Consider the following 14,500-nt stretch of genomic DNA (forward strand, 5'->3'; position numbering starts at 1 on the left):
TCAGAAATAAAGACCCAAAGAAACAGAGGAAACTATATTTTTGTGAACAGTTGTGCAGAAGTATGATTGAAGGACAGAAGGGTTTGACTTACCGGTAATAAATGGGGGAATTTAGCAAGGCCTGTTTGTTCAGATGCTTCTCTCTGTCTCTGTGTGTTATTTCTTTCCTCTGGGTAAAGGGAAGATGTCTCTGGAACGAGGTTTTTATAACCTACTTTTAGAAGATCAGAGAATTTTTTTATGGCCTACATCAGGGGAGAAGGGTAGGAGAAGGCCAGAGAGACCTTCCTGCCACTGCTGTTTTCTCAATGGCCAAGATGCCATATCTTGGGGTAGTATGTCCTGAACCCCATCATCCCCCTCCTTCTACCTAAACAATACCTTAGAACATTGGCCCTTAAACTAGGGTTGCAAGAAACAAATGGGGTCCTTGAAAAAAATCAGATTTAGGACACCATACCTAGAGAATCTGACTTAGTGGGTGTGGGTGAGGCCAAGGAATCTGGCTTGTTTGTCAGGCCATGATTCTAACACAGGTAGCTGGTAGATCACACTGTGAGAGACCCCGCTTTAGAATCATAAAAGTATATAAAGATAGAGCTGGAAGAGACTCTAGAGCATATCATCCTACTTCCCATTCTGCTGAAGACAGACTGAGGTCAGGTGACTCACCCAAGGTCACAGGGTGGCAGTGCAGGGCTAAAACAGGAACTTGTGTTCCCCTGACTCACAGGGTGACTTGGACTACACTAGGCAATCACCTCCTCTTTATCAGGAAACAGTGCCTCTCCTGGCTTAAGCCGAAGTTGCCTTGAGCAACTCCTTGGCAGTGGCTTAAGCTCTCAGCCTTCTTAGTCAAAAGTCCTTCTAGAAACTGCTTTCTGTAAGTATTACTTCTGTATAGCAGCCTACACATCCTTTCCATAGCTTTGTTGAGTGTGTCTTCAGATTAAGAAAAAATTTCTTCAATTATTTCTTTGATTATAGTGGGTATTTTTCTGCCCTTTAATATTTTCTTCAAGCATCCTTATTAATTGAAGATTGAAATAATTTTTAATGGCAAAACATTTCTTTGCTGAATTTCAATTGTTTTATTATAAACAAAACACAAATATAGAAAATGTAACACAAAAGAAATTATAGCTTAGAGGGTTATTTTTTGAGACGAAGTTTCGCTCTCGTTACCCAGGCTGGAGTGCAATGGCTCGATCTCGGCTGACCGCAACCTCCGCCTCCTGGGTTCAGGTAATTCTCCTGCCTCAGCCGAGTAGCTGGGACTACAGGTGCACACCACCATGCCCAGCTAATTTTTTGTATTTTTAGTAGAGACGGGGTTTCACTATGTTGACCAGGATGGTCTCGATCTCTTGACCTCGTGATCCACCCACCTCGGCCTCCCAAAGTGCTAGGATTATAGGCGTGAGCCACAGCGCCTGTCCTAGAGGATTGTTATAAGGCAAACATCATTCTAACCTACCTCCACCTAAGTACAAAAACAGAATTCTGCCAGCTTCTCTGAAAGCCCTTTCAAGGGGCCTGTCCCAGTGATGATTTCCTCCATCCTTCCGAAAGTAACCAGCATCTTGACTTTTATGGTAACCACGTCCTTGCATGTCTTTACAGTTTTATCACTCCAGTTGTACATCCTAGACACTAAAGTTTAATTTTGCTCCTTAAAGAAATCTGATATATCTTTTAGATCTCTTTTAAACTGCAGATTCCCCTCCATCTCTTTATTCTTCTGACAGTTTATCTTTTGTAAAACCCGCTCCATTTGACATGGAGATTTTCGTAGTCATGGTTTTGTTGATTGTATTCTTGTGGTGAAATTCAGTGTTTCTCCATCTTGTATATTTCCTACAAACTGGCAGCTGTATGTATCCAGAGGTTTGATCAAACCTATATTTGATCCCTTTAACTGGATTGTTATTGGTATGTGTTTTTTCATTAGAGGGTTCAAAATGTCTGTTTTTCACTTTTTTTTCTTATATTACCAGTCATTGATGTTCAATGTCTAGATCCAGTAATTTATTGGAGAGTTGTAAGATGGTGATATTCTTTTTTTTGAGACGGAGTTTCGCTCTTGTTACCCAGGCTGGAGTGCAATGGCGGGAACTTGGCTCACCGCAACCTCCGCCTCCTGGGTTCAGGCAATTCTCCTGCCTCGGCCTCCTGAGTAGCTGGGATTACAGGCACGTGCCACCATGCCCAGCTAATTTTTTGTATTTTTAGTAGAGATGGGGTTTCACCATGTTGACCAGGATGATCTCGATCTGTTGACCTCGTGATCCACCCGCCTCGGCCTCCCAAAGTGCTGGGATTACAGGCTTGAGCCACCGTGTCGGCCAAGATGGTGATATTCTTTTATATCATTTTCACTTATTTACTGGAATAATTTTATATAAAAAGACCGTCTACTCCATCTACTATTAAGATACTTAGTATAGTTCATATAAGAAAGCCAATAGGCTCTCTGAAGATGACTATTTTTTCTTAATCTAATTATGAACCATATTTGATTGATTTCAGTACATTATAATGTTTATCCTTATTGAAGCTCAAAATGCCCATATTTGGCCAAAGTTGGTTCCTGAGTACTTTGACATGAAACTCATAGTCTTTGATAGCTTTCTTGCTGTCTGGCATGACAAGGTATCTGGCACGACAAGACCTTATAAGGCTTATTGTATGTATTTCTTGCTGAAGAACAAAAACAGACCATTTCTCCAAGAAGTCCTCATTTTTTTAAAATTGGAGGTGATACTTCAAGGCCACAATCTTGGGGCTACATTGGCCATTGGGTCATTATTTATGTCTTTACAGTAGGCAGAGGTAGAAAAATGCACACACATGCATACACATTTATGTAAAGTTAAAACAGCTTGATTTCATGTGATGTTCTAAATTCAAATTCAAAACAAATTAAAGAAAAATTTAAACACATTTTTATTTTAGGATAGTTTTAGATTTATAAGAAAGTTGTAAATGTACTCTAAATTCTTGTGGAATAAAATGTTGAAATGTTTGATGATAACTAGATTTTCTTTTCCTTATAAGTTGTTTGCTCTTTTTGCCTAGAGGCCAGCATATCATTTTCCTTTTTTAAAATTAGAGTCCCGTCATTTTACTACGGTAGTCTGTTCGCTTTAGCTTTTATCTTTAGGCACTTCTATTATCAATTTGTTGGCTCTTCTTTAATATCCCCAATATTTTTTTCCTCTCAAATTCTTTTTGTCTGTTTTTTTAAATTTAATAATTATTTTTTTTGTTTCACTGTCTTTTTTTCTTGAGGAATTATTTATTGTGTCTGTTTACTTTTGTGGTACTTGAATATATTAAAATATATTTAGATAGATGAAGCCTTTTTCTTTTATTTATTTATTTTAAATTTTATTGTATTTTATTTTAAATTCTGGGATACATGTGCAGGATGTATGGGTTGTTATATAGGTAAATGTGTGCCATGGTGGTTTGCTGCACATATCAACCTGTCACCTAGGTATTAAGCCTAATGTGCATTAACTATTTATCCTGATGCTCTTCCTCCTCCTGTTCCCGACAGGTCCCGAGTTGTATTGTTCCCCTCCCTGTGTCATGTGTTCTCCTCATTCAGCTCCCACTTTTAAGTGAGTATATGTGGTATTTGGTTTTCTGTTCCTGTGTTAATTTGCTGAAAATAATGGCTTCCAACCCCATCCATGTTCCTGCAAAGCACATGAACTCATTCCTTTTTATGGCTGCATAGTATTCTATGGCACATATGTACCACATTTTCTTTATTCAGTCTATCATTGATGGGCATTTTACATATAAAATATATTTCATATTACACATTTTATATAATATAAATATATACTAATTATATAAATATAATGACATATTTTTACATATAAATGCATTTTATATGTAAAATATATTATTTGTCTATAAATATATACTATATAAATATGAAACCTTTTTCTTATTTTAAAAATTCTCTTATATCTGTCAATTCTTTCTCTTTTTAGATACAGGGTCTTGCTCTCTTCCTAGGCTGGAGTTTGGTGGCACAGTCATATCTTACTATAGCTCAAACTCCTGGGCTCAAGTGATCTTTCTGCTTTGACCTTCTAAAGTGCTGGGATTACAGGTCTAAGCCACCACATTTGGCCTTAAAAATTTTTTTCATGTTATTCTTTTATATCTTGTATCATTTTCTTAATCTTATATCTTATCATTTCTTAATGTTACTAATATTGTTTTGAAATTGTATGTAATAGCTCAGATATTTAGAGTACTTTTTTCTGGTATGCTTATATTTTCTAGAAAAAAGTCATTCTGTTCATTCTTTTTAAAATAGTAACTGGATGGGATTTGATCTTGATACTTGTCTTTTGCTCATTTTATGTGAATTTAGTTTGAGAAGGAGACTTGGTTCAGATAGCTTGTCTAATTTACTTTTCTAACTTCTTTGTTTTCAGGTGGTTTTAAAACATATGGCAGCTTGCTTTCTGAGATTTACTGGCTGTGTTCCCTTCCTTGCATCTATCTGAGCTCGTCTTTGACTCTTTTGTCCCTGTCCTGCTTTATTTTTACTCTGCTACAAGTAGTTTATTTTCAGTGTGGAACTGAGTTATTTTGTCCTGGAAGGAAACCCTGGCTGTCAGTTTAGAGCATTCTTAGGGGCTCTGGCTGCTCCAGCCTCTTTAATCCTTACCCTAGTCTGTGATTGGGTACAGCCTCTCCCAGTTTTTGTCTCAGTTGGCCCACCAGGCTTCCCAGTGAATATCTGTTGGCTCTCTGGGGGTTCTCTCAGGTCCATCAGAAGCCCCGATGCTGCCCTCTGCTTCCTCTCTGCACACATCCATAACTCACAGATCTGTGGTTGTTGGTGGCTTGTTTCATCTGCTTGTGTTTTGGGCTTCCTAGGGACCTCTTGACACTTAGTTTTGTTGGAAATGTTGTTTATAGGTTTTAGTTTTGTTATCTATTTGCTCTATTTTTATCTAAGGGTTCATGAAGATCTGCAGCCTGCCAGCCTGCCACTGCTGTTGCCAACTTTCCAGAATCTGTTCATTGGTTTTGAAGTTTATTTTCTTGGTTCTAAAATTTCTCATATTTAAATATGTGGTGGAACCAGAATCAGCACTAATCTCACGTATTAATGGACTCAGTTTCATTTTTCTCACTTATAAAATATATATGATTATAATCCTTCCCAGTTTACTTCATTCATTAATTCACTTATTCATTCAACAACCTTTAGTAAGCACCTAGATGCCAGTGAATCAGAATCTGCCTCCAAAGAGTTCAACTCAGTGGGGATTAATAATAATATTTGACATTTATAGAATGTTTGCCAGATTCTGGGTTTTATGTGAAGTATCTTGCATATGAATATATTTATTTTGGAAATAGGGCCTCGCTCTGTCACCCAAGCTGAAGTGCAGAATTGTGATCTCAGCTCACTGCAACCTCCACCTCCTGGGTTCAAGCAATTCTCCTGCCTCAGCCTCCCGAGTAGGTGGGACTACAGGTGTGTATCACCATGCCTGGTTAATTTTTGTATTTGTTTGTTTTTTTTTTGTAGAGACAGGGTTTCATTGTGTTGGCCAGCCTGGTCTCAAACTCCTGGCCTCAAGTTATCCTCCTGCCTCAGCCTCCCATAGTGCTGGGATTACAGGCATGAGCCATCATGCCTGGCCAGCATATATTATTTAATTTAATTTTCACAACACTCTCTGAGACAGGTGCTATTATTATGTTCATTTATCAGATGGGGAAACAGAGGAGTAATTTGACTACTCTGTCAAATATACCCAACATATATTCATTAAGACCTGTGCGTATAATTGTGAGCAAAAATATACATTGGTTTTGCCTATATATTTCTTATTGTTTAGTTGGAAAAATAGACATTAATCCTCAAATCACTCAAATAATATATGATCACAATAATAATTGCCTTATCTATTCACTTTCATTTTCCTGGTAGCACAATCCTACTTTTTCATTGTTATTTGAGTGAAAGACACATTCTCAGCATCCCTTGCAGCTAGGTGCGGCCATGTGACTAAGCTTTGGCAATGAGCCAGAGGAATGGAACAACTGAAGTGTCTTTTTAAAGGTGAGGAGGACATCCTTTTGGCTGATCTTTCCTGGTGCTTAGAATACTAATGTGATGGTTGGGATTTCTACAGGCATTGAGCCATAAGTGATTCTGGAAGCCTTCTGTTACAATAGTGGAACAGGACATAAGAAGGAGCCTGGCCTGGGTTTCCTACCTCTGGACTTCTGGTTATGTGAGAGGAATATACACTTCTTTCTGTTTAAGCCACTGTAGGTATGTTTCTATTAAATGCAGCCAAATCTAATCTTGACTGAGTACCCTTCACTGATACCATTGAAGAGGTGTCAAGGGGAGCAACAGTTAGGCAGAATTACCTGACCAGGTCAGAGAAAGCTTTTCAGAAGAAGTGATGGCCAAGCTGTATCTTAAGGAAGATCAGGAGGTAACTATTTGGAAGCCTGGAATGGTATAAAAGCCTTTTGACAAAGAAATGGTTGGTACAAGGTTTTATGGTAGGAGGGAGGGAGTGTGGCAAATTGAAAGAACTCTAAAAAGGTCAAAGGGTATCTGGATCTCAGAGTGAGAGAGAGGGTGGTGCTCACCGTGGCTGAAGAAATGAGTTTTATCTTTTTCCTAAGAGCAATGGAAAGCCAGGAAGTATTTTGAAGGGGGATGAGAAACCATGATGAGACTTCATTTTAAACAATGTCATTGTGGCTGCCATGTGGAGAAAAATTGGTGGGGCAAGAATGTGTGTGGAGAGGCCAGCAGTCCAGGTGAGAGATGATAAACTAGGTTGGTAGGTGGGAGCTGGACAGAAGCAGGCAGGTTGGTGAAATATTTAGAAGACACAGTAATGCCTTCTAAAGTAATGAACTGGAAGTGCGTATAGGAGGGAGAGGAAGTTGCCTGCACTGCTGTGGGTTTCTGGCTGGTGTAACAGGATGGAGGTAGTGCTAAAATCAGGGAAGAGGCTTTTTTTTTGATGATAAGATCATGAAATCAGATTTGGTCTTAATGGGCATAAAGTATTTGTATTAGTTTGCTACGCCTGCTGTGACAAAGTACTACAAACAGAGTGACTTCAAACAATAGAAGTTTATTCTCTCACAGTTCTGGAGGCTAGAAGCTTGAAACCAAAGTATCTGCAGGGCCGTGCTCCCACTGAAGGCTCTAGGGGAAGACTCTTCTTCACCTCTTCCTGGCTTCTCCTGGCTGCTGGGAATCTTTGGTAGTCCTTGGCTTGCAGCTGCGTCACTTCGCTCTCAGTCTCTTTCACTGCATGGTGTTCTCCCTGTGTGTTGGTGTCTTCTCCTTTCTTATAAGGACATTGGTACAGTTAGATTTAGGTCGCACCCTAATGAGTATGATTTCATCTTCTGTTATTATGACTACAAAGACCCTATTTCCAATTAAGATCATATTCACAAGGACATGAGGTTAGGACTTCAATATATCTTTTTGGGGGGCATAATTCAAGCCATAACAGTGCCTTTGCACTGTTTAAGTGGAGTGGCAAGTGGTCAATAGTCTGTGTGGACCAGTATTGACAGGAGTGTGGAGGAGAGAGAAGATGGCAAGAAGCAAATGGTGACAATGCAGTGTGAAAGATGCTGAGATAGGTCTATGAAGACAATGTAAATGGAAGACTAGGATGTGGGACTGTGGGGAGAGGAGAGAAGGGAGCCACACAAAACATGTTCATATCAAATCTCCTGCTGAGTAGGATCCTCCCAGGAAGACAAGGAGCAATGTAGACCAGAGCATAAAGACTTGAGTGTCGGTAGGCAGGGGACAGTGCAGTCTTCAAAGTGGCCAGAGCATAGGGTATGGTGTGGCAGTGGAGGGGCCCTGGGTCTTGAGGGATTTGGGGTTTGTGCTAAAGGCTCCACATGTAAACCTAAAGGCAAAGGTGAGTTACTGAGTGGTTCCAGTGGGATCCATGAGAACAGGTCTGGATTTTAAACAAGGCTAGACAGCTCAGATTGCAAATGGCTGATGAGGTTTTTGCAGAGGTTTGGTATGCATGGAAGGACACCTGCTTCCACATGTTACTGAGATTCCTGACACTGATGACCACCTCACGCTTGCTGACCATTTGGCCTGGAGGCCATACAAGAGTTTTGGCTTTGTTTATCCATCTCACTCCTCCCCTTAGGAGGCAGAGGGATTTCCACAGCCATGGGGCGGTGGTGGGAGCAGAAGAGGGGCCGGACATGAACACATTTGCATGAAAGCACTCATTAAATAAGAAGCATTTCATTCAAGTCTGGTTGTAGAGTCAGCCAGACCTGGATGCACTTTTGTTTTTTAAAGCAGCTTTATTGGCATTATTTCCATACCATAAAGTTCACCTGTTTAAAGTGTGTAAGTCAGTGGTTTTTTTGTATGCCCACATTGCACAAGCATCACCGTAAACTAATTTTAGAACATTTTCATCATCTCTAATGAAACTGTATACCTAGAGGCACATTCCGCCTTCACCCTTTCACAACTTTGTAACTATGGGCAGCTTAGCCTCTCTGAGCCTCAGTTTCCTCATCTTGTAGGAACAAGACATTACTGGGAATAGTATCAAACAATTTTATGGGCTTATTTAAAGACTGAATGAGAGAGCAAATATACTCTTAACGCAGTGTCTGGCACATGGTAGTCCCTGAATAAATTTCATTTTCCTAAATTAATGTTGGCAGTTGCTTTTCTGTGGATTAGTCAGGAATCACCCTGAGCAGTAATTTATGAGTCACTGTTACTGCATCCAAACCTTTTCTGAAGAGCCCATAGGCCTTACACTTAACCTGATGCATTTAGACATAGGCACACACATGTGCACACACACCAACACACCACACCTCACACATGCATGCACAGAAATGTTAATACATGACATGTGTAACTAAGCAAGCTTTGAGGGATGCTCTAGAATTATTCTATGCTTGTAAAGCTACCTGCTCTTTAAATGTATCTATCTGTATCTGTATCTATATATCTCACATAATGAATGTCTATAATTTGCATTTTGAACTGAAAGGGCTTAGTGCCTGATGGTGTCCAGCAGAACTATCACAGGCAAAATTGTAAATTGAGCAGGGTTGTATTTTGGTTAATATTTAGTTTAATATATATGTAGGTAATATTTAGTTAAATAGTTCAAAGTTATGTTATTAGCCTTGAGTTAATTTCTTGGGCCAGTCCCATGTGCCAGGTTTAGGCTGAAATATTTCTACACATATCTTTATCTTTGCCTTGACCGTGAAAACTAAGTAGGTATTCCTATCACAAGGTAGGAATTATTATCACTTCCATTTTGTAGGAGAGGGGAAAGGAAGTCTAGAGAAATTAAATTGCTTACCCCAGGGCATGCCTGAGGAAGTGGACAACCTCAGTTTGGGCTCAGAACCTCCTATGATGTTGGGCTAACCCAGCTTTAGTTTACACTCTTTCCAGGTGTTGCTAGGAATCTACTTTTAGGAAGCAGGTTAGGTTACCCCCAGAGTTACTTCCATTGTGGCAGGGGCTGCCACTTTAATATCCTAAGCAATACTCTCCAATCCTGGGATGCAGCAGAAAACTCCAGGGAGCTTTAAGAAGATTGAGATTTCCTGGCTCCACTCCAGATCGCTTGCAGCAGAGTTTTCTAGGGTGAAGAATCTGTACCTGTAAAAAGCTTCCAAGAAACCATTTTAGATAGAAAATATAGAGGCTATAAAATGCAGGCATACAAGAAAATATAAACATTTTACAATTTAAATTTTACTGCAAGCACAGTCATTACACAAATGATAAGTTTGGCAGAAACAGTTGTAACACATATGGCAGGTGGTGGATGTGTTATTTAGAGTGGCTCTGTTGTACATAAAAACCCGTTATACTCTATGGCTTAGCACAGTAGAATTGAATTTCTCACTCATATCAAGTCCATGATGGGTGATCCTGTTTGGCAGACAGCTCTCCTCCAGGCAGAGATTTAGGAACCTGGGCTCCTTCTATTGTGTACACCGCCATCTTTAACATGTGGCTTCTAAGGTCCTTGTGGAAGGGAAATTAGTAGGTAGGCTCACAGATGGGTAGTTTTGTGAGCCAGGCCTGGAAGGGTAATACTCTACTTCCACCCATGCTTCACTGACTGGAACTGATACTATGGATATACACAAGCACACGAAAGGCTGGGACACGTGGTCTGGCTTCTCCTACAAGGACAAAGAAACAGTTTAGGTCAACTGCTAGCCAGTTGCTACCCCCCAAAAGTTAACATCTTACAAACTGATAACAAAAAGGCAAATAATTCAATTGAAAATGGGCAAAGAATAAGGGCAGGCCTTTCATAGAAGCACAAATTCAAATGACGAATGAACATTAAAAGATCCTCAAGTTCACTGGTAGGAAAATGCAAAAAAAGTAACAATGGCCTATCACTTTCCACCTGTCAGGTTGACAGAAGTTGAAGGATGATAACACCTACTACTGGTGGGAGGCAGGAGAGAGTTCACTTACGCACTATTGGTAGAAATGGAGATTGCTACCATGTTTTGGAAAGCCATCTGGCATTAGCAATTAAAATTAAAAATGCACATCCTTTCAATCTGGTAATTCCATTCCAGGGAATCTCTCTGATGGAATAAAAGCAGTGTGTATGGATAAATATGTTCTCAGATAGTTATTGCAACATTATGCATAGTGACAAAAATAGAACCTAAAGTTCCCATCAGAAGGGGAATATTGTAGTGAATTGTAATGATCACTATTATGGAATATTTTAATTTTTAAAAAGGTGACTAAAAAGTATTCCCATGAGATATTTTTAAGTAAGAAAATCAGGATCCAGAGAAACGTATATTATTTCTTTTTAAAAAATGATAAATCAAAGGGTAGTTGCTGTTGTCTTTTTAAACTTCTATCATCATCATCATCATTAGTCTATATCTGTCTATATATTTATGTATAATTGGTAAATGTAAGAAGGTTGTTAACACTGGTGATCTGCACCAAGTTGTATGGGTGAAAGGAAACGGAGGAGGAAGAAGACAGCAACCAGGGTAGTGTCCCTGCCAATACTGTATTTAAAGAGGTAACAATGAAAAAAAACCAGCTTGTGTGATAAGAAGTCATAAAAGCTATATATATATATAAATATATTCATATATACCCATGTGACCTTGAACCCATTACTTCACCTGCTTGGGCCTGTTGCAAGGAAGGGAGACGATGCCTGTGGATGCTGTATATATATAAAACAAACACACACACATATATGTATATATAAATATCTAAAATACATATTCATAATGAAATGCATGAATTTAGGTCATTAATATATCAATAATGGTAATCTCAGGGTAGAATTTCAGGTGAGTTTTTTCTTCCTTTTCTCTTTACATATAGTTTAAAATTTTAGAATAAATATATATAGATGGAAAACCAGTGAGTTTTTCATGATATAAAAAAAATTTTAAAAAGCTTCCTGAATGATTCTGATAGTAACCAGGCTTCATCACCACGGTTTAAGTTAGGAATCAAAAAATGGAATTTCAAGCATTGGACAACAGAGTGGTAGAAAACCATTTCTGAGTGAGGGGTCATTTCTGGGAGCCCAGAAGCCACTCCTCATCAATCACTTCCTACAGGGGACTGGGAAATGTGAGGAATGATTCCTTCGAGGTATCAGTTAGTTTGGGCTTCAGGTACTGACTCCTAGCATCGGAAAGTTCTAGACTGGGGACAGGGCACCTGATGGAGAAGTTGGTGGGAGGAAGGCAGTGATGCTCGGGGGGTGGGGCAGGAGTTTGAATCTGGGCTCTGCCACTCACCACACATTTGACCATGAACCCATTACTTCACCTACCTGGGCCTGTTGCAAGGAAGGGAGATGATGCCTGTTGATGCTAGGGGTGGCCCGGATGGTTTTGTGTGTGTATCAGGTTGTCGGAAATATCAGGGTCTTGGTCCTGGTAAGACCCATTGCTCAGCTTAGTGGGCAATAGAGGAGCAAGAAGCATCATCAAGGTGAGAAGTGGGGGCTGTCTCTTTAGGAGAAAGGCTGGGGCAAGCCTGGGCTTGAGAGGCCCTGCATCTCCCATCTCTCTTGACCTCTAGACATAAGTTCTTGGCCTTTCCCTCCCCCATGCTTTTGGTAAATTCTTGTGAGTTGGCATTGAGTGGGTATTATAAACTGAATGTTTGTGTCCTCCTCAACTTCATATATTGAAGCCATGGGCCTCGGTGTAGCTGCATTTGGAGATGGAGTCTCTGAGCAGGTAATTAAAGTTAAATGAGGTCATAAGGTTGGACCCTGATCCTGATCCATTAGGGTTAGTGTCCTTGCGAGAAGAGACAACAGAGCTCTCTCCCTGTGTGCACACACCAGTGTGAAGATGCAGTGAGAAGGAAGCCCTCTGTAAACCAGGAATAGAGCCCTCACCAGAAACTAAGCCCTGTTGGACCTTGATCTTGGACGTTCCAGCCTCCAGAACTGTGAGAAGTAAATTTCTGTTGTTTAAACCATGGCATTTTTTATGGCAGCCTGAGCACACTAATACAGTGAAGTGTTCGTTGTAAATAGTAAAATTCCTTCATTTAATTGACTGCCAATAATCTGCTACTCAAGACAGGCATAGAACCCACGACCCTCAAAATGCTCTGGGTCCAGGAGGGAGACAGATGAGTAAACAGAAATGAACAGAGGAAGTACAAGATGCTCCTGGAGAAAAGAGAATGATGCAGACACCCAGTGCATGTGACTCAAGATTTGCTAACTAGGGCTCCTGAATATGTTTTCTTGGCTCCAGCAGTGTTTTAAAAATTGGAAAACCGCACATAAAAATCTAGATTTCTGTTTTTGCTTCAAAAATCAGTCTCTGGTTGCACTGGGCCTGCAATGCCACATTGGAAGCCACTGGATGGTGCTAAGGAGCAGCTGTTGCCTTCAGAGACATTGTGAGCTCTCAGTTCAGCCATGTCCCCACTGTTCCCTAGTGTTTCCTTGCTCAGCCTGATGCCCTCACTTATGCCACCTGTCATTTGAGAGTCCTGATGTAAACTGTTGCTTTTTTTTTTTTAAGTTCTCACATATGTGCAGAATTAACTGTGGATTTCCTTCCCTATGTTAGTCAGTGAGCCAGGTTAACTCAAAGTATATCCAAAGCTAAGATGACAACACTATGAAGGTCATTTGGCACCATGTTCTATCAGAGACTCTGGAAATTTCAGAGCTGGTAGGGACTTTGGGGATCACGTAGTCTAAGCATCTCATTTCCCAATGTGGAAACAGAAACCCAGAGTGATGATGTCCCCTGCCTCAAGCCACACAGCTGGATAGTGGGTAGTAGAGCCAGGAGGAGAACCCCAGTTCCCTGAACCTAGTCTGCTGCTTTCTGCTCTGATAAATTGCTTTTTTCCTCCTATTATCTTGGTAGAAAAAGAAAAGTAGCAGTTTGCCACAGAGATTTGGGAAAATGTTGTCATGTGATCTTAATCCATGTTTAGGCCCTTTTCTTCATACTGTCAGAGGAATTATCAAAAGAAAATTATTGGAAATTATTAGCCATGTATTACGGCTTCCAAGACCACAAGCACAGATGTCCATTGGCAAAACTGAAATGAAACTGGAAGAAATTAAAACCATTTTGTTTTTCAGCCACTGGTAATAAAAAATTCTTGCTGCAGATCAGTGCTCAAGCTCAGTCTCCTCCCCCTTATTATTAAACAAAAGCAGAACACAACAAAAATAGAAACGAATGCAGAAATCTGCTTCAGTTTCCTTTTTTGTATACCAATGTTTTTGTTGGTCAAATCACATTATGAATCACCCATTACAATGGCTTATCTTTGAGGCCCCAAAGTAACTTGCGAAGATGTGAAGGATGGTCTGTTGTAAAGCAGGATTATATGATAGTCCCATTTCTTTGGGTCTCTTTATCCCAAATTGGTGGTGGGAAGGTTAATTAAGCATGAAATCCACTAAAGAATCAACAAGATGAGAAGCTTTGTCATGTGGTGGGTAAAGCTATGGGTTTGACGCCAGAGTTTCTGGGTTCAAATCCCAGCTCTGTTATTGGCTGGCAGTCTGACTTTGGCCAAGATACTTAACTTGTTGTTTCTTCATTGGTGAAGCAAATATGATGATCCTGGTCCCTGCCTTCCAGGGTATTTTGAGGACTCAGAACACCAAGTCCCAGTGTCTGGCTTCATAAGTGTTATCTGGACCACTGTGGCAAGTGACAAAGACTCTTTCTTTCACTAGACTTTAGTAAGGCACCTGTGAGCCTCTTCTCGTCTAGGCCTTCATCTTGGGCTTCTGTTTCTGTGTCTGTCCTTGCCTGGTCCAGTTTTAGTAAGAATCCTGCCAAGTTAGTTTAGGGAGAATACCCCAGGCTTGATATCTGATCACCTTAGTCTGTGTTTAGCAAGAATCCTATTAAGTTGATTTTACAAGAATCTCCTACCCTTGATGTC

General features: G+C 40.1%; 1 long non-coding RNA gene across 23 annotated transcripts in view; it reads left to right on the plus strand.

Annotated features, from left to right (window-relative positions):
• LOC118144843 (uncharacterized) overlaps positions 1–14,500 on the plus strand; it is a 236,035-nt gene that overhangs the window by 29,431 nt on the left and 192,104 nt on the right. For 19 of the 23 annotated variants that reach the window (XR_013520983.1, XR_013520990.1, XR_013520987.1 and 16 more), the window contains one exon: positions 3,563–3,626. The exons of the other annotated variants lie outside the window; for them this stretch is intronic. This is a non-coding gene — a long non-coding RNA (uncharacterized LOC118144843). The remainder of the gene's footprint in view (positions 1–3,562; positions 3,627–14,500) is intronic. 23 annotated transcript variants of the gene reach the window in all.

The sequence above is a fragment of the Callithrix jacchus genome, chromosome 8, assembly GCF_049354715.1.
Source record: "Callithrix jacchus isolate 240 chromosome 8, calJac240_pri, whole genome shotgun sequence".
Lineage (NCBI taxonomy): Eukaryota > Metazoa > Chordata > Mammalia > Primates > Cebidae > Callithrix > Callithrix jacchus.